The 21,050-nt window shown below is 41.0% G+C and overlaps 2 pseudogenes; one reads left to right on the top strand and one right to left on the bottom strand.

The window, feature by feature from the left end:
* Positions 1-309: 309 nt before the first annotated feature.
* LOC138096905 (zinc finger protein 665-like) lies at positions 310-1,004 on the bottom strand (annotated as a pseudogene).
* A 12,092-nt stretch (positions 1,005-13,096) lies between these two features.
* Positions 13,097-14,408, top strand: LOC138097040 (glutaredoxin-1-like; annotated as a pseudogene).
* Positions 14,409-21,050: the final 6,642 nt, after the last annotated feature.

Raw genomic sequence — 21,050 nt, 5'->3', positions numbered from 1 at the left:
ATTATGAACTGCCTAATGGGCAGTTAATCCTGAACATGCACTAGAAACTCTGACACATTCATTTCACTTCTATGTTTTTTAATACACTATGGATTCTCTGATGAATTATAAGGCCTGGACACTTGACTAAAGGCTCTGTCACACTCACGACATTTACACTAGTATGTTTCTCACAACTGTCACATCTCTAATGTTTCTCTCTAGTATAAGTTCTCTGATGGTTTCTAAGTTCATCATTTCAAGTAAAGCACCGGCCATATACATCATATTTATATGGTTTCTCTCCTGTCTGAACTGCCTGATGATGAGTTATGGATGACTGTGCCTAAATGGTTTGTCACAATTTTTATATTTGTAAGGTTCTCTCCAGTATGAATTCTCTGATGAACTGCAAGGTTTGCATTCACACTGAAAGCCCTGCCACATATACCACATTTATATGGTTTCTCTCCAGTATGAACTCTCTGATGAACAGCAAGGCTTGAACTTACAGTGAAAGCCTTGGCACATATACCATAATTACATGGTTACTCTCCAGTATGAACTCTCCGATGAATAGCAAGGGTTCCATTACGACTAAACGCCTTGCCACACACATCACATTTGTATGGTTTCTCTCCAGTATGAACACTCTGATGAACAGCAAGGTTTGAACTTACTCTGAAAGCCTTGCCACATATATCACATTTATATGATTTCTCTCCAGTATGAATTCTCCGATGAACTGCAAGGTTTGCAGTTTGACTAAAGGCTCTGCCACATACATCACATTTATATGGTTTCTTTCCAGAATTGAATCTCTGATGAACTGCAATCTTTGCAGCTTCATTAAAGACTAGGCCACATATATCACATTTATATGGTTTCACTCCAGTATGAAGTCTCTGATGAACAGTAAGGTTTGCAGTATGACTAAATGCCTTGCCACATACATTGCATTTGTATGGCTTCTCTCCTGTATGAGTTCTCTGATGAACTGCAAGTTGTGAGTTTTGAGTAAACATCGGCCACATACATCACATTTATATGGTTTCTCTCCAGTATGAAGTCTCCGATGAACAGTAAAGTTTGCAGTATGACTAAACGCCTTGCCACATACATTGCATTTGTATGGCTTCTCTTCAGTATGAATTCTCTGATGAACTGCCAGGTTTGCAGTTTGACTAAAGGCCTTGCCACATACATCACATTTATATGGTTTCTCTCTCATATGATATCTCCAATGAATTACAAATTTTGCAGCTTGCTTAAAGGCCTTGCCACACACATCACATTTATGTGGTTTCTCTCCAGTATGAATTCTCCAATGAATTGCAAGTTTTCTAGTTTGATTAAAAGCCTTGCCACACACGTCGCATTTATATGGATTTCCTCCTGTATGGATTCTTTGATGTCCAGTGAGTTCTGAGTCTTGAAGAAAGGTTATGACACATTCATTACATTTGTAAGGTCTTTTATTTTGTGTTTCATGCTCTGGTAACAGTTCTGAAGGATGCATAACAGCATTTTCATCTTTATGAGAAAAGCCTTTGCAGACATTACGAGTTCTCTGAGATGATAAACCAAGGCGCTGACGTTTGTCACAACTTGACTACATTCAAAAATTATCCCTTCAGATTGCATCATCTGCAATTCATCCTGAAAGCTTGATCCGTGCCTTTCAGAAGTTCCATTTTCTGCATCACTTCTACTATGATGGTCTCTTCCATCAGTGAGGTTTTGTTATGGGATGTAGACAATCCTTTGTCATTTCTTTCATCATCTGTCCACAAACAATCAAAGTCATCTATATTTTCCTGGATCTTCCTGAGGTGAAAATCTTTGCTTTCAAGGCTTTCAGCTCTTCCAAACATCACTCTTTGAAAAATTTCCCCTTTCCCACTGTCTGCTTTTGCCTGTAATTTCTTGATCATCTCTATATGAGACATATCTACAAGACATAGAGAACCACAGATATTCTATTAGTTTCAATTCATAAATAAATTATTTCTTGTCAAACACATGACTTTTATACCAAAAGTCATATCCGTCCTAACAGAATTACGAATCTTTGCAAAGATGATCTTCAAACTATAGAACACTAAAGGAATTGAACTCTTTAAAACGAGTGATCATATGTAATTCAAATTAATTTTAGGGTAGTGTATTTTCAAACATAATCAGAAAACATTCATTTTATGCAAACTCATGTCAGTTCTCAAAGAAAACATATTTTCCCACCATGACCTCAAAAATCACCCTACTTTGTACTAAACACACTGCTGTCTCATAATTGAGGAGAAACTAATGGTATATTGTACACACTTTATGCATATTTATACATATTTAAATGGTAAGGAATATACAGGACTAGAGAGGTGACTCAGTGGTAAACAAGCTGCCTGCCAATGCAGAAGACACGGCACAGGGGGATACAATTCTTGGGTAGGAAAGATCCCCTGGAGCAGGAAATCACAACCCAGTGCACTATTCTTGCCTGAAAAAAATTCCATGGATAGGAAAGCTTGGTAGCCTACAGTCCATGAGATCACAAAGAGTCAGACAGGACTGAGCAACTGAGCAAACAAGCATCAAACAAGCAATACGTTGGAATGGTAAACAGTGCAAAAGAAGCATTCTAATGAATAATGTAAAAAATAAATGGCAGTTAGTAACTGTTCCACAAATACTGCATTGAGAAAATAAAGAATTCTGTAAACCATATATATGTACATATGTGAGTGAAGTCACTCAGTCGTGTCCGACTCTTTGCGACCCCATGGACTGTAACCCACCAGGCTCCTCCGTCCATGGGATTTTCCATGCAAGAATACTGGAGTGGGTTGCTACTTCCTTCTCCAGGAGATCTTCCTGACCCAGGGATTGAACCTGGGTCTCTCTCCTTGCAGGCAATCGCTTTAACCTCTGAGGCACCAGGGAAGCCATATATATATATATATTTGCTGGACCATGTGGCTTCTTAGAACTTGGTTCCCTAACCATGGATTAAATCCAGGCTAGCTGCAGTGAAACTACTGAATCCTATCCACTGGACTGTCAGGGAATTCCCTAAAATAATTTTAAAAATAAAAAAATAAACAGTTTTCCAAATACCTCTTAGAAATCTATCAGTAGATAGACATATAGGCATTTTATGACATTAATAAGTGGTTCATGTCAGTTATACTGTAAGTGAAAAATTCTCTACTTACATAATAATCATTCAATACATCAACTCCCTATCTACACAGTAACCTAAAATCATCCAGTTCATTGGCTCCAAGATATATGTAAAGGAACAAGCTTCAGGGCTTCCCTCGTGGCTCAGAGGTAAAGTATCTGCCTGCTAGTGCAGGGCACACAGGTTTGGTCCCTGATCCGGGAAATTCCCACATGCCTGACAACAACTAAGCCTGTAGGCCACAAGTGATGATTCTGTGCTCTAGAGCTGGGGAGTCACAACTACTGAGCAAACACACAGAGACCACACATTGCAACAAGAGAATCCACTAGAATGACAAGTTCATGTACTGTAACTGCAGGGTAGCCCTTGCTCACTGCAAGTTGAGAAAAGCCCCTGAAGCAACAAAGACCTGAAGCAACAAAGCCAAAAACAAGTAAATTTTCTTTCTTTCTTTCTTTTTTTTTTTCAGTGCCACCTTACAGCACTTATTACCACAGGAGGGGCACAAGCGGAAATAAATACCTTTGAAATACCTCATCACATGCTACCCAAAGTCAAGCAACAAAACTGACAAGAGTCAAATGACAGATTGTTGCAGAACATATAAAGACCTTGCCTTTTGGGATCTCTTTTCTTGGAGTCTACTTTCCATGAAACCTCTCTTAAAAAAAAAAAAAAATCACTTTGTTCATTTAGAAACAGCCATCTGTAAGTCAGAAGCACTTTCCACTTTCCTATTAATAAAATGTAATTTTGAGGTAGGAGTTGGATGGGCTGCAGGTTGGACATCTACATTCAGCTACCCTCCACTTGCATGCCCTGGGATAAGAGATAGGTGGGCTCGGCTGAGGAATTTACAGCCAACTAAAACAGGGTAAACAGGCAGTTTGTCTCTTAATTCAAGGGAACAATCATGGCAAGGACAAAGAAAGGAAAACACCCAGTCTGATACAGGAGACAATACAGAAGTGCAGAAAGGCACCTTGGAGTCAAAAGTCAGAGGATCAGTCCAGGCCATAATGAGTTTTGCTCCTCTGAGAAGCCTTTACTTCAAGATCTAGGGCATGCCTGTGTAGCCAAAGGGAGGGTCCTGAGACAAATTAACCAGGGGGGACAAAGCAAGCTGACTGGCCCACATTTCTCATACCTTTCTTACTAAAAACACACGACTTACTTTCCTTAAGCAACTATGAGCTATCAGATATATTAGCATTTTGTAGACTGGTGAACATAAATACCAGTGATAATGTCTAAGAATATTTGCTTTCTTATAGAGAACGTCTCAGGGTGGCACCAAACATATTCATTAATAGTCCAAACATATTCATTGATAGTCCAAAATCTCTTTAGTTTGTCTGTAAGAGGAAATGAGTTTTCAGTAATCTGTGTTTCAGAATCTTATTTTATTTGGAAATGACCTAGATATTCAATGAACTTTAATTACTTAGTTTAGCACAACCCTAGGAGTTCAGGTTGGAGAAGGCAATGGCACCCAACTCCAGTACTCTTGTCTGGAAAATCCCATGGATGGAGGAGTCTGGTAGGCTGCAGTCCATGAGGTCTCTAGGAGTCGGACACAACTGAGCGACTTCACTTTGACTTTTCACTTTCAGGCATTGGAGAAGGAAATGGCACCCACTCCAGTATTCTTGCCTGGAGGATCCCAGGGACGGGGGAGCCTGGTGGGCTGCCGTCTGTGGGATCACACAGAGTCGGACACGACTGAAGTGACTTAGCAGCAGCAGCAGGAGTTCAGGTTATTCAAATCTGGAGAGACTATTTTAGACAGACATTTCTAAAGTATAATCATTCTTAACAGAGTTTATTTAAAAGCTCCAATTGCATTTGCATTCTTTCCTTAAAAGTTTCTTCACTCGAGTTACTTTAAGTGTTGACAAACTTACTTAACATCAAACCTAGGTACAATAAAAGTATTAGACAATGTTGAAGACATTGAAGACATGAAGACGTGCCTTAATTAGATTAGCAAACAAACATTAATACTAGATGTTTAATATTGAATATTTCCCAATTCATGTGAACCTGAAAGTCATTTAGGTTAATTTCTCTTGTAATTGTTTGATTTGAAAGTGCTTTTTTTTTTTTTACAAACAATTGAATTAGAGCTCATTTGCAAATTCACCTCAGCAATATTATCCAAAAACAAAGACACACCCTGAGACAAACATAAATGCGGATCAACAGACATGAGAGCTCTCATACTTTTCTGCTTGAGATTTAAAATGTCTCTTTCACTTTTCTTCCCACCACCCCCCCCGCCCCGTGGTTTAAAATTCTAATTTGCCCAAGACAGAAATCTCTGGAAAAATGGGTTACATATTTCAAGGACATGGCAAAGGTGGCATGCTATGCAGGGTCGCTTCAGTCCTATCCAACCCCCTGCAACCCCGTGGACTCTAGCCCACCAGGCTCCTCTATCCATGATGGGACTCTCCAGGCAAGAATACTGGAGTGGGTTGCCATTCACTCCTCCAGGGGATCTTCCCTACCCAGGGATCAAATCCATGTCTCCTGTGTCTCCCCCACGGGTGGCAGGTTCTTTACCACTAGAGTCAATTGGGAAGCCCTGGCAAAGGTTAACTTTCAGCTTTTTTTTTTTTTTTTTGGAAGGTCTTTTTAACAAGCTTGCTGTTTTTAATTCCACATGTAAAAAGAACTGGTTTTGCACTTTCAAAGGAAAAAAAAAATCATCTTAACCAGTTTTCTCGAGAGTCTAAACAACATCATGGCCATCCTGTATCAAACAAGTTATCTTTCCTTTCTATAGTCACAGCTTTATGGCTACAATACAGATTGAACAGTACTCAAATTGACTGTGATAACAGGGACAGAAGGACTGATAAAAATCTTAGAACGTCTCTCCAGGGAGATGGGGGTCTTTGATCAGAAGAATCTAAAGGGGTTAACAAACTTGCCTGAGTGGGGGAACCTGAGCTCCCCCTCCCACCTCAGAGACAGGGGCAGGTAGAAGGGGACCAGCTGATGGAGAGGGAGACAGAGGGGTTGGGAGGGCTGTAAGGCCACAACAGGACAAAGAATGGAGAGAGAAAGGGCAGTATGGGGACACTATTGGAGCTGGCTAAAGAGAGTCGACTTAAAAAGTGAAGATTTGATCAGCGAAATATAATACGACATTGTAATATGGATAATCCTCCTCACAAATCGCATAGTTCTTTTTGCAGATTTAAGTTACCTTTATTTACCTCACGGTAGGCAGAGAGAATTGGAGAAGGCAACGGCAACCCACTCCACTGTTCTTGCCTGGAGAGTCCCAGGGACGGGGGAGCCTGGTGGGCTGCCGTCTATGGGTTCACACAGAGTCGGACACGACTGAAGTGACTTAGCAGCAGCGGGCAGACAGAAGGATCCAGGAGCCAACTTGGATGGTGTTAATCCTGCGGCTTGGTTGGCAAGGGCCCCTGCAAAGACTGAACAATCTCAAGATTTGTCCTCTAAATTATCTATGGTGCTGCAAGACTTGCACTCACAGGAGACAGTCAGGACATTCATACTCAGGGCAGCTTCCATGCACATTAGAAGCAAGGTCAGAGGAATGCACTCCTTTGTCTTGAAGCCTAAACAAGACTATTTATTTAATTTCCCTAACACCCTGGTGACTCCACGGTAAGAATCTGCTTAGTAATGCGGGAGACATGGGTTTGATTCTTGTTCTGGGAAGATTTCACATGTCACGGAGACTAAGTTGATGAGCCACAGATACTGAGCTTGTGTGGTAAAACTACTCAAGCCTGCGTGCCTAGGGCCTGTGCTACTGCTGTTGCTAAGTCGCTTCAGTTGTGTCCGACTCTGTGCGACCCCACAGATGGCAGCCCACCAGGCTGTGCCGTCCCTGGGATTCTCCAGGCAAGAATACTGGAGTGGGTTGCCATTTCCTTCTCCAATGCGCAAAAGTGAAAAGTGACAGTGAAGTTGCTCAGTCGTGTCCGATTCTTAGTGACCCCATGGACTGCAGCCTACCAGGCTCCTCCATCCATGGGATTTTCCAGGCAAGAGTACTGGAATGGGGTGCCATTGCCTTCTCCAGCCTAGGGCCTGTGCTTCACAACAAAAGAAGCCACCACAATGAGTAACCATGCTTTCCACTCTACAGAGTAGCCCTCTCTCATCTCAAGTAGACAAAAGACCACATAGCAAAAAAGACCCAGTAGAGGCAAAAAAATATATATATCTTGGCTTCATCTCTGTGGGTGCTACAGCACCACTGGAGGGTGCTGTACATTTCACATGTCAAAGAACACAGCCGTAAGTTAGGGAGAAGAATAATATCCTGTGAGAGTTCACAAACATTAAACATCTGTTTTCTCACAGAACTCTCCCACTTGGAGAGTTTCCCAAACCCCACTAATGGTGCGGTTTCCTCTCTGTCCTTGTGACAGTTGCCCTGTGATCACACTGTGGATACTTTCCCACTCATCTGGATGTTTGCTATTAGCACCTCATTCTCCACAATCCAGGGGTCTTCTTCCTTGTGCCATAAGAATGGAGATAACGTTCAGATCAGAAACAGAATTTCCTACTCGAAGTAATGCCATATACTGTGCCTTCTTCCAGAATCCAACCTCTTTCTTTCCTTTAAATAAATGTACCTGTTATTTTTAATACATTGGTGTATTCATTTCTTCTGGCTCGGGTGAGTGTTCGTTGCTGCTTGGTTTTTTCTCCAAGTTCAGCAAGTAGGGGCTACGCTCCAGTTGCAGTGCTCGTGCTCCACTTGCTGTGGCTTCTCCTGGGTGCATGGGCTTCAGTACTTGTCCCATGTGGGCTCAGCAGTTGCAGCTTCCAGGCTCTGGAGTGCTGGCTCGTAGTTGAGGCACACAGGAGTAGCTGCTCTGACATGTGGGATCTTCCCAGACCAAGGATCGAACCCATGTCTCTTGCATTGGCAGGTGTAGAATGCAGCTCTTTTGTCAGCCAAGGAGTGAGGACATTACATGAATTTACTCTCTGCCGCCTTCTGAGTGCACAGGGAACAGCAGGGATCGGCTCAGTGGTTAAAGCGTCTGCCTGCAATGTGAAGACCTGGGTTCGATCCCTGGGTCAGGAAGATCCCCTGGAGAAGGAAATGGCAACCCACTCCAGTATTCTTGCCTGGAGAATCCCGTGGACGGAGGAGCCTGGTGGGCTACAGTCCACGGGGTCGCAAAGAGTCGGACACGACTGAGCGACTTCACTTCACTTTTGAAGAACTACTGAACCAAGAACACAGGGCTAGAAACAGGCAACTGGAGAGTTCAACGTTTGAAATCAGCTTTATAAACACTCGAGCTGTGGAGAAACTCCTTGTGCATCACACAGTGGGCAGGTCACCTGAAGGAAAGTCAAATTTAAACTCCTGATGCCAATCAGGAAGCTTTATATGTGTGAGTCAGAAAGGTTTTGAGCTTAGTCAAGAAAAACAGGGGATCTCAAAAGGTACAGAGGGAACGTGCAGAGGTACCCCAGGGCAGACCCTACTTCAGAGGGAAGTAATCCTCACCCACAGACAGCAGGTTCCTGAGGGTCTCCACCATCACATCCTTGTACAAGGTCCTCTGGGCAGGGTCCAGGCATTTCCACTCCTCAGGAGTGAAATCTAGGAACACATCCTTTTAGGGCAACTGTGCCTGAAATGAAAACACATTTCACTAATGGGCCCTGAGGAGGATTCTTAGTTTCACACAAAATGAGAAGAGGTGAGAGGGGTAAAGCTCAATTCACTTGAAGTAATATTCTGAGAGATCCACTAAAAGCTGCCTGAAGCCAACTATTGGTCTCTAATCTAATTTATAATTTCCTCTTTTTCCCTAAGATTATGATATCAACATGAATTTGTCATGTATGTGGACATACATGAGAGAGAGAGGTTGGATTCTGGAAGAAACCACAATACATGAAAAATACACAAATTAAACCAAGACTGGGTTGTCTATGCAGAAGTGTTACATTCAACACAGTGAGTGACACAGTGTCACTATCTAGATGAGTTACAGCAAGACTGGTGTCTTCAGAGATGACAAAGTCCACAGTGACTTTAAAAGAACACACATTGTGATGATGACGACATCATCACACCGACGACAGGTGTTTCAGCACGTCCTACACACTAAGAATTACTCTAAAGAGTTAACCCGGATGAACTTGTCATCAACATAACAGCACATTAGTGAAAGATCTGTGTCCACCTTACTGGGGAGAAAACTCTGTCACTCTAAGAAACTGCTCAGATCAAACAGTTAAGAAATAAGCCAACAGCACCTGAGCTCAGGTGGTTGGGAGACACAACTAGCAGAGAAGGAAAGTGCATCCACAGAGAGTTCCCTGAGAATACCTGAAACAAGTTCAAGGAAGCTGAAATACAATAGAACAGCCTAAATGGTCATGATACAGGGTCACATCCTCTCCCATCGCAACCCACACAATGTCAATAATCTTACTACAGTACATCATTCATGTGATGATTTAGAAAAACTTAATGCCATGAAATACACTTAAGATAGAACTGAAACTGCTACAAAGCATACACCATTATTTATGAGATGATGTTTTTGTAATTAAAAAACGGAGTTACATATCCATGGATTCATGCATGCATGTGTAAACACACAATTGATAGAAGCAAGAAGAGTTGTCTTTTTTTCTTTCATTCTTTCAAAATTCATGGAGCGTCAGCTTTGTGCCTCAAATGTGAAATACAGCAGTGAACATGATGGAGCTTACAATCTAGGAGCCAGCCAGCAAATTTCATCCACAATTTTAATGTTACTATCGAAATAAATGCTCTGACACAGGCCTGGTGCTAAGACAAGACTAAACAGAAAGTCTTAACCTACAATGAGAAATCAGACAAGGTCTCTGTGAGGAAGAAACACTTAGGATTGGCAAGGTGGGAAACGGAAGAGTGTTGTAAGCAGAGAGAACACCCTGAGTGCTGGCTCTGAGGCAGGAAGATAATAACTGAACAGAAAGTCAGCCACTGTGACTGGGACCCAGGGAATGTAGACGGGGTGATGCCAGATAGAGGCTCATTTATGCAAGATCTATGGATTTAGGGCTTTATTTCAAAAGCTACTGGAAGTCACTGAAGAATGTCCAGGAGGAAAATTAGATGCCTAGATTTGTTTTTCAGAGGTCAATCTGCTGTGTGTGGAATTTGTTTACCTGCTTACTCATGCCAGACTCTTTGCAACCCCACTGACAACAGCCACCAGCTCCTCTATCCATGGAATTCTCCAGGCAAGAATACTGGCGTGGGTTCCCATTCTCTTCTTTCATTGTACTTCTTCCTTCAGTAACTTTGTCAACATTCTATTTCTTTTTCAAAGCTTATTTATTTTGCTTATGTTGGGTCTTTGCTGTGAGTGGGCTTTCTCTAGTTGCAGCTGCAGTGCCCGGGCTTCTCCTAGCAGTGGCTTCTCTTGTTTTGGAGCACAGGCTCTAGAGAGTGCGGGCTTCTGTAGTAATGGCTCCCGGGCTATAGAGCACAGGCTCAGTAGCTGTGGCCCATGGGCTTGGTTGCTCTGAGGCATCTTCCTGGACCTGGGATGGAACCCGTGAACCCTATATTGGCAGCACATTTTTAGCCACTGTACTACCAAGGAACTCCTCAACATTATCTTATTCTAGTTCAAAAAAATAAAAAGTAATACAAGCAGAAAATAACATACAGATTTCTTCCAATCTTTATAAAATACCTATATTTAAAAATATGTGGGCTTCCCTACAGGTAAGTGGTTCAGAATCCACTGGGCAATGTAAGAGATGTGGGTTGTTGCCTGGTCTGAGATCCCACTTGCTGAGGGGCAACTAAGTCCATCTCAATTCCTGAGCCAGAGCTGTAGAGTCCAGGAGGTGAAACTACTGAAGCCGGCACGCTCAGAGCCTGGGCTGCAAGACAAGAGAAGCCACCACAATGGGAAGCATGCGCACCGGAACCAGAGAGTGGCCACCACTCGCCAGAACTAGGGAAAAGACACTGAAGCAATGAAGTCAGAGTACAGGAAATAAATATATTTTAGAAATAATAATGTGATTTTTATCATGAATTTTAGATATGTACTTATTAACAAAGTCCAAATTTTATTATTTTATTCCATTAAGAAAATACTGAGTCAGTGAGAGGGTAACTAGCAGGAAGGCCAGGGGTCTCCAAATGGAGGAAATAGGCTGCAAGTGTCAGACATTTTTCTCTCTCTTAAGCGGCAGGAGGAATCTCTGATTCCTCTGCCCTTTCTAAATCCAGCTGAATGTCTGGAAGTTCTTGGTTCATGTACTGTTTAAGCCTAGCTTGGAGAATTTTGAGCATTACTTTGCTAGCATCAACACTATGAAAAGGCAAAAAGATACAACACTGAAAGATGAACTCCCCAGGTTGGTAGATGCCCAGTGTGCTACTGGAGGAAAGCAGAGAAATAGCTCCAAAAGGTGTGAAGAGGCTGAGCCAAAGCAAAAACAATGCCCAGTTATGGATGTTTCTGGTGGTGGAAGTAAAGTCCAAAGCTGTAAAGAACAGTATTGTGTGGGAACCTGGAATGTTACGTCCATGAATCAAGGTAAATTGGAAGTGGTCAAACAAGAGATGGCAAGAGTGAACATCAATGTTCTAGGAATCAGTGACCTAAAACGGACCAGAATGGGTGAATTTAATTCAGATGACCATTATATTTACTACTGTGGGCAGGAATCCCTTATAAGGAATGGAGTAGCTATCATAGTCAACAAGAGAGTCCAAAATGCATTGGTGCTGCTGGTGCTAAGTCACTTCAGTCGTGTCTGACTCTGAGACCCCATAGACGGCAGCCCACCAGGCTCCCCTGTCCGTGGGATTCTACAGGCAGGAACACTGGAGTGGGTTGCCATTTCCTTCTCCAAGGTGTGAAAGTTGAAAAGGAAGTTGCTCAGTCGTGTCCAACTCTTTGCGACCCTATGGACTGTAGCTCCTGGACCAGGCTCCTCCGTCCACGGGATTCTCCAGGCACGAGTACTGGAGTGGAGTGCCATTGCCTTCTCCGCCAAAATGCAGTACTTGGATGCAATCTCAAAAACGACAGAATGATTTCTGTTCGTTTCCAAGGCAAACCATTCAGTATCACAGTAATCCAAGTCTATGCCCCAACCAGTAAACCCAAAGAAGCTGAAGTTGAACAGTTCTGTGAAGACCTACAGATTTCATAGAACACCACCAAAAAAAAAAAAGATGTCCTTTTCGTCACAGGGTTGGAATGCAAAAGTAGGAAGTCAAGAGATACCTGGAGTAACAGGCAAGTTTGGCCTTGGAGTACAGAATGAAGCAGGGCAAAGCTAATGATTTTGTTAAGAGAATGCACTGGTCATAGCAAACGCCTGTCAACTACAAAGTGGCATTGACCAAGAGCACTGCCAGTGACTGAACAACAAAGGTGTTTGCTGTCTGCCTCTATGGAGAGTGAACCCCATGCTCCTATAGCTGTTGCCCTTTAACAGCTGTGGAGTGAGGCACTCCACGCTCCAGGGAATCCAGTGAGATGGGTCTTGAGACAATTGGATTTTTTTAAAAAATGGTTTCAGGAACAGATTTTATGGTCTCAATCATTGCATCTCCTCCAATCTAGAGAAGCACTAAATCCTTTTATGGTGACATCATACCCTCATGACTAACAAAAAACCTTTTGTAAAATAAGTGCTTCCCATTCACCAAAACCTTATATATTGCCCTTCCCCACTGCCACTTTGAAGCAGTCTCTCAGAGCTATCTGAGATCCTGCCTCCCGGGCTACAGTCCTCATTTTGCCCTCATTTTGTTTGGTGCCATCCTAAAATGTTCTAAGAAAGCGAAGGTTTTAGAAATTATCACTGGTATTTATGCTCACCAATCTATAAAATGCTAACATGAAAGTCAGTTCTTGGCACTTAACGTGTCCTCCAGGTGGAGGCAGCATGGCTCAGGCATTCGTGAACAGCAAGATCCAGTCTGGGAAGTTGGTCGTGTTCATCAAGCCAACCTGCCCCTACTGCAGAAGAACTCAGGAGCTCCTCAGTCAACTGCCCTTCAAACAAGGGCTTTGTCAATATCACAGCCAACACTGACACCAATGAGATTAAAGATTACTTGCAACAGCTCACAGGAGCCAGAACGGTACCTCGGGTCTTCATCGTTAAAGAGTGCATAGGTGGATGCATGGAAGCAACCTAGATGTCCATCAGCAGATGAATGGATAAGAAAGCTGTGGTACATATACACAATGGAGTATTACTCAGCCATTAAAAAGAATATATTTGAATCAGTTCTAATGAGGTGGATGAAACTGCAGCCGATTATACAGAGTGAACTAAGCCAGAAAGAAAAACACCAATATAGTATACTAACACATATATATGGAATTTAGAAAGATGGTAACAATAACCCTGCATGCGAGACAGCAAAAGAGACACAGATGTATAGAACAGTCTTTGGGACTCTGTGGGAGAGGGAGAGGGTGGGATGATTTGGGAGAATGGCATTGAAACATGTATAATATCATATAAGAAATGAATTGCCAGTCCAGGTTCGATGCAGGATACAGGATGCTTGGGGCTGGTGCACTGGGATGACACAGAAGGATGGTATAGGGAGGGAAGTGGGAGGTGGGTTCAGGATTGGGAACACATGTACACCCATGGTAGATTCATGTTGATGTATGGCAAAACCAATACAATCAGTTCAGTTCAGTTCAGTCGTGTCCGACTCTTTGCGACCCCATGAATCGCAGCACGCCAGGCCTCCCTGTTCATCACCATCCCCCGGAGTTCACTCAGACTCACGTCCATTGAGTCCATGATGCCATCCAGCCATCTCATCCTCTGTCGTCCCCTTCTCTTCCTGCCCCCAATCCGTCCCAGCATAAGAGTCTTTTCCAATGAGTCAACTCTTCGCATGCGGTGGCCAAAGTACTGGAGTTTCAGCTTTAGCATCATTCCTTCCAAAGAAATCCCAGGGCTGATCTCCTTCAGAATGGACTGGTTGGATCTCCTTGTAGTCCAAGGGACTCTCAAGAGTCTTCTCCAACACCACAGTTCAAAAGCATCAATTCTTCGGCGCTCAGCTTTCTTCACAGTCCAAATCTCACACCCATACATGAATTAGCCTCCAATTAAAATAAAAATTTAAATTAAAACAAAAAAGAGTGCATAGGTGGATGCATTGATAGTAAATATGCATGAAAGAGCAGAACTATGGACACGGGTAAAGCAAATTGGAGCTCTGCAATAATTACAGAGCAGATCCAGGCTGATATCCCCCTTGAAGACTGGATGGCATTGCCAATAATGACAGCAGTTCCTGGAGGATGGACCTGGGGCAACTTTACCCAGTCACAGCAACTGTTTCCTGAAAATTCTGAAATATGTTCACCTCATTAAAAAGGGCGGGCATTTGGGGAGGCGAAAAACAGCTTCTTTTGACTCAGTATTAAAAATGGACCAACTTGCCAAAAAAAAAAAAAGTCAATTCTTGGTTGCTCAAGGAAAGTAGGAAGTGTGTTTTCAGTAAAGAAGACATGAGGAATGGAATTGCATTTTGTGAAGGGAAAGGAAGTAAGCCTGACTTACAGGTGGCTTTTTAGGATGGAAGAACAAAGTAATGGGTGCAGAAAGTGATAAGGTTTGTGAAAAGTCAACCATGAGAAGTGAACTTTGTACATGGTTTAAAAGAAGTGTAAAATAAATTTAATTAAGTTTGCCTTTTAAATAAAGTAAAACTTATTTAGCTTTGAATTTCGCTTTTCTGTCTGTTACAAAATTTGAATTTAGCTTTTCTGCCTGTTAAGATGACACCTTTTCGTCAGATGGTGAACTGCCTTTGATAACAGATTAAAGTTTCTTTATCTCTTAAATGATCTGTTCTGAAATCTTTCATTGTTACTTTGGCTATATGAATAGCTATTGTTTCACAATGACCTATAATCCTATCTGACTGAGTGTTCTAAACATATTTTATATTTGTTGACAAAACTTCCTAAGTCATTGTAATGAAGAACTTGATTTCTAGCTAACTTTGGGATGCTTCAGAGGGCCCCTGAAACACCCCAAAGAGAGATATTACACTAATTAGGCTCATTTTCTATACAGAATGACATGGGAAGTATTGTCAAGTGAGGAATAAGTCTCGGGTTATATTGTATGGTAAATGTTACTAATATAGATATCAGAGAAACCATATGGTGCTGCTAAAATTCTGATATGTTTGGGTAAAATGTTATCAGGCTTAATTCTAATTACTATTTCAAAATATTGTCATAGTACTAATCAAGTTTTGCAAAAATACTTGCTCTTCAAGAAGATTTATAGAAAGGACTTTTGGATAAATACCAGTTTCTGAACTGGGTAAGGATTCTAAAGGAAAACCTGATGACTTCACAAAGCTTAACAGAAGGACTGATGAATATGCTTATAACTTTTATGGTTTATGTCCAAAAAATTATTGGTTTGAATATGTGTCATCCAGGTGTAAGGAAAAGAAACCTTCCTCTGAAACTAATTATGACAGCAATTTGGTAAAATTATATTTTATACACAAATTGAAACATTTCTGTTTTCTATCTCAACCCTTCTAGAATGCAAAAGTAGGAAGTCAAGAAACACCTGGAGTAACAGGCAAATTTGGCCTTGGAGTACCAAATGAAGCAGGGCAAAGACTAACAGAGTTCTGCCAAGAGAATGCACTGGTCATAGCAAACACCCTATTCCAACTACACAAGAGAAGACTCTACACATGGACATCAACAGATGGTCAACACTGAAATTAGATTGATTATATCCTTTGCAGCCAAAGATGAAGAAGCTCTATACACTCAGCAAAGCAAGACTGGGAGCGGACTGTGGATCAGATCATGAACTCCTTATTGCCAAATTCAGACTGAAATTGAAGAAAGTAGGGAAAACCACTAGACCATTCAGGTATGACCTAAATCAAATACCTTATGACTATACAGTGAAAGTGAGAAACAGATTTAAGGGACTAGATCTGATAGACAGAGTGCCTAATGAACTATGGATGGGGGTTCGTGATATTGTACAGGAGACAGGAATCAAGACCCTCTCCAAGAAAAAGAAATGCAAAAAAGCAAAATGGCTGTCTGAGGGGGCCTTACAAACAGCTGTGAAAAGAAGAGAAGTGAAAAGCAAAGGAGAAAAGGAAAGATATACCTATTTGAATGCAGAGTTCCAAAGAATAGCAAGGAGACATAAGAAAGCCTTTCTCAGGGATCAATGCAAAGAAATAGAGGAAAACATGTAGGGAACAAGGTATAAAGTAGGTTGAGAAGTGCTTGCAAACGAGACTCTCAACCAGGGCTGAACATTCTTGCAAACGAGATGTTCAGCTAAGAATCCTGTTTGTTCCCGTGGGAAAAGAACATTTCTTGCACACAAGGATGTTTCTCTGATTCCTCAAAAGGAACAGACCCTGGGACAAAACGGATTCTAAGTTGATAAGGAAGTTCCCCAAAACAAAGTCTTAGCTGCAGTAAATAAGTCAAGGTAAAGGTTATCTCGCCCTGCGCCTGCGCACTGTATAGTCTCTGAATCATAGTGCTTGGCAGCTTGCCCTGTAGGTTGTTGTGCAAGGGATATAAAATAAAGCAGCTGTAAGAAGTGTTAAAATATAAAGATTCAAACCACTCTGCAGTGTTGGTGTTTCATTCCATCGCCAGCATCTGGCACCCAGCGCGGGGCACGACGGAACCAAAAGGGTAAGCACCCCGGGGCAAAAGGCTGAAAGGGGGACTTTCGGGAAATAGAGAAAAAGAGAAAAGAATAAAAATCCGAAAGGGTGAGCACCCCAGGGCAAAACGCTGAAAGGGGGACTTTCGAGAAAAAGAACAGAAAAAAGAGAAGAGAAAAAGAAAAAACTATGGGGAATTTCCCGTATTTAAAGTCACAATATATGGAGCTGGTTAAGGGGCTCCTGCATTCTATAGGAATTAAAAGGTCTACTCGCCGCTTGAGTGAGTTATTCTGTCTTATAGAGCAGCATTGCTATTGGTTTCAATATCAAACAAAAGTACAGCTGAATTTGAAGGAATGGAAAGTGATGCAGAAAGAGTTTAGAAGGCAGCATCAAAAAGGAAATGTGATTCCTTTAAGGCTGTGGACTCTATGTAGCGCTATAACACAGGCTTTAAAATTAATGGCTGCTGATAGTGAGGCCGCCTCATGTTATCTTGAGAAGGGGGCTTCACCTCGGCCTCCGCCCAAACCTCCGGATGATAGTAAAGATTCATCCACCGAGACAGATAGAGATGTGAGTTCTGGGGAGGATTCAGATTCTGTAGAGGCAATGACTACTGCCTTTTAAAAGGTTTTATTAAATAGAAAACGAACTTCCAAGGCTGTTAACCCTTCTGCACCACCTTATGCATCCCTATTTCCAGTAGCTGCCGACAAGGCTGAGGTAGGGAGAGAGAGTCAATGGTTTTGAAAGTACGGGAAAAAGTATATTTGGGGAAATACTTATTAATGACTCTCGTCCTTTAATGTCACTGATTATTGAAGGTAAACAGTTTGAAGGATTAGTGGATACAGGAGCAGATATTTCGGTTATTTCTCTCCAGCAGTGGCCTAATGACTGGAAAAAAGAAAAAATTCCTCTTGTTTTAACAGGCTTAGGATCAATAGCAAATGCATGGAGAAGCGCTCAACCTTTGTCATGCCAACTGTCTAATGGAAAGAAAGTATTTATTTCTTTACTAAAGTATTAATATCTGGGGAAGGGATCTTTTATTTTCTTTAGGAACAATGCTCACCATCTCGTCGAAAACTTGTAGCCACTGCTCAGATTCCTCGAGCTCTCCCATTGAAATGGTTAACTGATGTCCCTAAATGGGTTGAGCAGTGGCCGCTTCCAAAAGTGAAGCTCGAGGCTTTAGAACAATTAGTAGAAGAACAGCTTCAATCTGGCCATACTGAACCTTCTACGTCTCCTTGGAATTCTCCTGTTTTTGTCATTAAGAAAAAATCTGGTAAATGGAGAATGTTGACTGATTTAAGGGAAGTTAACAAATGTATAGAACCTATGGGAGCTTTGCAATTAGGTCTCCCTTCTCCTGCTTTGATTCCACAGGATTGGTCTTTGATGGTTTTAGATTTGAAAGATTGTTTTTTTAATATTCCTTTGCAAATAAAAGATAAAAATAAATTTGCTTTTACTATTCCAGTGTATAATGATGGGCAGCCTGTAAAACGTTATCAATGGACAGTGTTGCCTCAAGGAATGATTAATAGCCCTACACTTTGTCAGGAGTTTGTTGATCGTGCTCTTATTACTGTGAGACAACAATTTTCTAATTGTCTTCTCTATCATTATATGGATGATCTTCTATCGGCAGCTCCTAGTAAAGAGGAACGAGATAAATTTTTTATTCATGTAAAAAAGGCTTTAAGTGATTTTAATCTTCAAATTGCTCCTGAAAAAATTCAAACTGAATTTCCTATTTCATATTTAGGTGCTATTTTGGAACGACAAAGAATAAAACCTCAAAAAGTCCAAATTAGACGAGATAATCTGAAAACTATTAATGATTTTCAGAAGCTTTTGGGTGATATTAACTGCTTACGTCCCATGTTGGGGATCCCTACACATCAATTGCGTCATTTATTTTCTACCTTGGAGGGTGATGCTGCTCTTAACAGTCCTCGATCTCTTACTTCTCAAGCAAAAGAGGAATTACACTTTTTAGAGCAACGGTTGAATGAAGGGTTTCTTACTTATCTACAACAGGATCAACCTACATATTTCATAGTGTTCCATACTCCCTATTCTCCTACTGGAGTTATTGCTCAATCTGCAGGGTTGATTGAGTGGGTATTTTTACCCAATAACTATACAAAAAAGCTTACTACTTATATGGATAAAATTGTTTTCCTTATTTTGAAAGGTCGAGGCTGTATTACTCAGTTAATTGGAAGTGACCCTCAAACAATCATTACTCAATTTACTTCCACCCAAATTTCTAATTGCTTACAGTTTAATGAAAATTGGCAGATAGCTCTTGCATCTTATTCAGGGACTTTTTCTAATCAATATCCTCAATCTAAAATGATAGATTTTCTTCAACATACATCAATGGTTTGTAAATCTCCTATATCTAATATTCCAGTTGAAGGAAAAACTATTTTTACAGATGCCAATAAAAATACTGCTGGCTATTGGACTGATACTACTTCTAAAGTTGTTCTACATTCCTTTTCTTCCATGCAGCCTGCTGAACTTTGGGCCATTTGTTTGGCATTACAGGATTTTTTTGATATTCCTATTAATATTGTTTCTGATTCTAAATATGCAGTCTTTTCATGTATTTATCTTCCTGAAGCCACTCTACCGGTAACTTTAAAAACTAATTTGATAAATTATTTTTTCAGGTTCAACAATTATTAATTAGGTGAACTAACCCTGTCTTTTTTACTCATATTCGAGCTCATTCTTCTCTCCCCGGACCATTATCTCAAAAAAATGCAAATATAGATGCCTTACTTTATCCTTTACAGTCTGCAACACAAGAACATTGCTTACATCATACTAATTCTAAAGGGTTACAAAAAACTTATTCATTAACACGAAAACAAGCTCAACGCATTGTTCGTTCTTGTTCCATATGTGCACCATTTATTTTGCCCTTTGCCCCTCCTGGAGTAAATCCCAGAGGACTACAATCTAACCAAATCTGACTAATGATGTTGTTTTTATTTCTTCATTCGGTAAACAGAAATATGTTCATCGTACTATAGATACTTATTCTCACTTTCAGTGGGCTGCAGCTTTAAGTTCAGAAAAGGCAGATTCAGTTATTACTCATTTACTATTTTGTTTTGCTATTATGGGCGTACCTATAGAATTAAAAACTGATAATGCTCCTGCATATCAATCCTCTAAATTATCTCAATTTTTAGAAAATATCATGTTAAGCACACTTTTGGTATTCCTTATAATAGTCAAGGACAAGCTATAATTAAAAGAGCTAATCGGACTCTTCGAAAATACATGGAAAAAATAAAAAGGGGGGAGAAAGGTGTGATATCACCAAGGGATGTATTAAATAAAACACTGTTAACTCTTAACTTTTTGAATGTCTGGGGAAAAAGTAAGATTACTCCAGCAGAACAGCATTTTGGCAATTCAGAAAAGAAGACAAAAAGCTTTGAACATTCCCAGGTATGGTATAAGGATGAGATAAAGGGATGGATTCCAGCAGTACTTCACTTCTTGGGGCGAGGGTATGCTTTTATTTCTGTGAATAATTCCAGGATCTGGGTTCCATTGAGACTGGTGAAGTTGCAGGATGAGCGACCCATTCGTGCGCCAGTTTCAGGAACTGTCAATGCAGAGGACTTTCACCTTTGCAACAAGAGAGGCAGGCCCACCGACATGGGGACAGTTAAAAAAACTGACTCAAGAAGCTGAGAGAACATTGCAGGGATCATGACCCTCGTCTAGTTATGAATTTTTCAAATCATGTAATTGTAGATTGGAGTCCTACTCATGGAGAATCTTTAGAAAAATGGTCTAATCGATCTTTAAAATGGCATCGCATAAATGGTACCCTGAATGGTCAAGGAAATGAAACTGTAAAATGACAACATTTTGCATTGGTTCCACCTCAATTACAAATGGATGGGCACCCTCAATTACAAGGAGATATATGGAAATTATGGGCAGTGTCAGGTGACCTTACTATATGGATGGGAAACTTTACCTTAAATATTAATGATCCTAAGGGGCCATTTCAAATTCATTTGCATATTAATAAATCTTACTGTGCTATAGCATGTGTAAAATTTCCTTATTCTTTACTGTATGGGCAATGAATTTGGAATGAAACTTTAGGAGTTATATCATGTTCTGATTGTAACTTGACTC

Source organism: Capricornis sumatraensis, chromosome 20 (genome assembly GCF_032405125.1).
Source record: "Capricornis sumatraensis isolate serow.1 chromosome 20, serow.2, whole genome shotgun sequence".
Classification (NCBI taxonomy): domain Eukaryota; kingdom Metazoa; phylum Chordata; class Mammalia; order Artiodactyla; family Bovidae; genus Capricornis; species Capricornis sumatraensis.
Note: the sequence above shows the minus strand (reverse complement) of the source record. Positions and strands in the feature narration are given on the sequence as shown.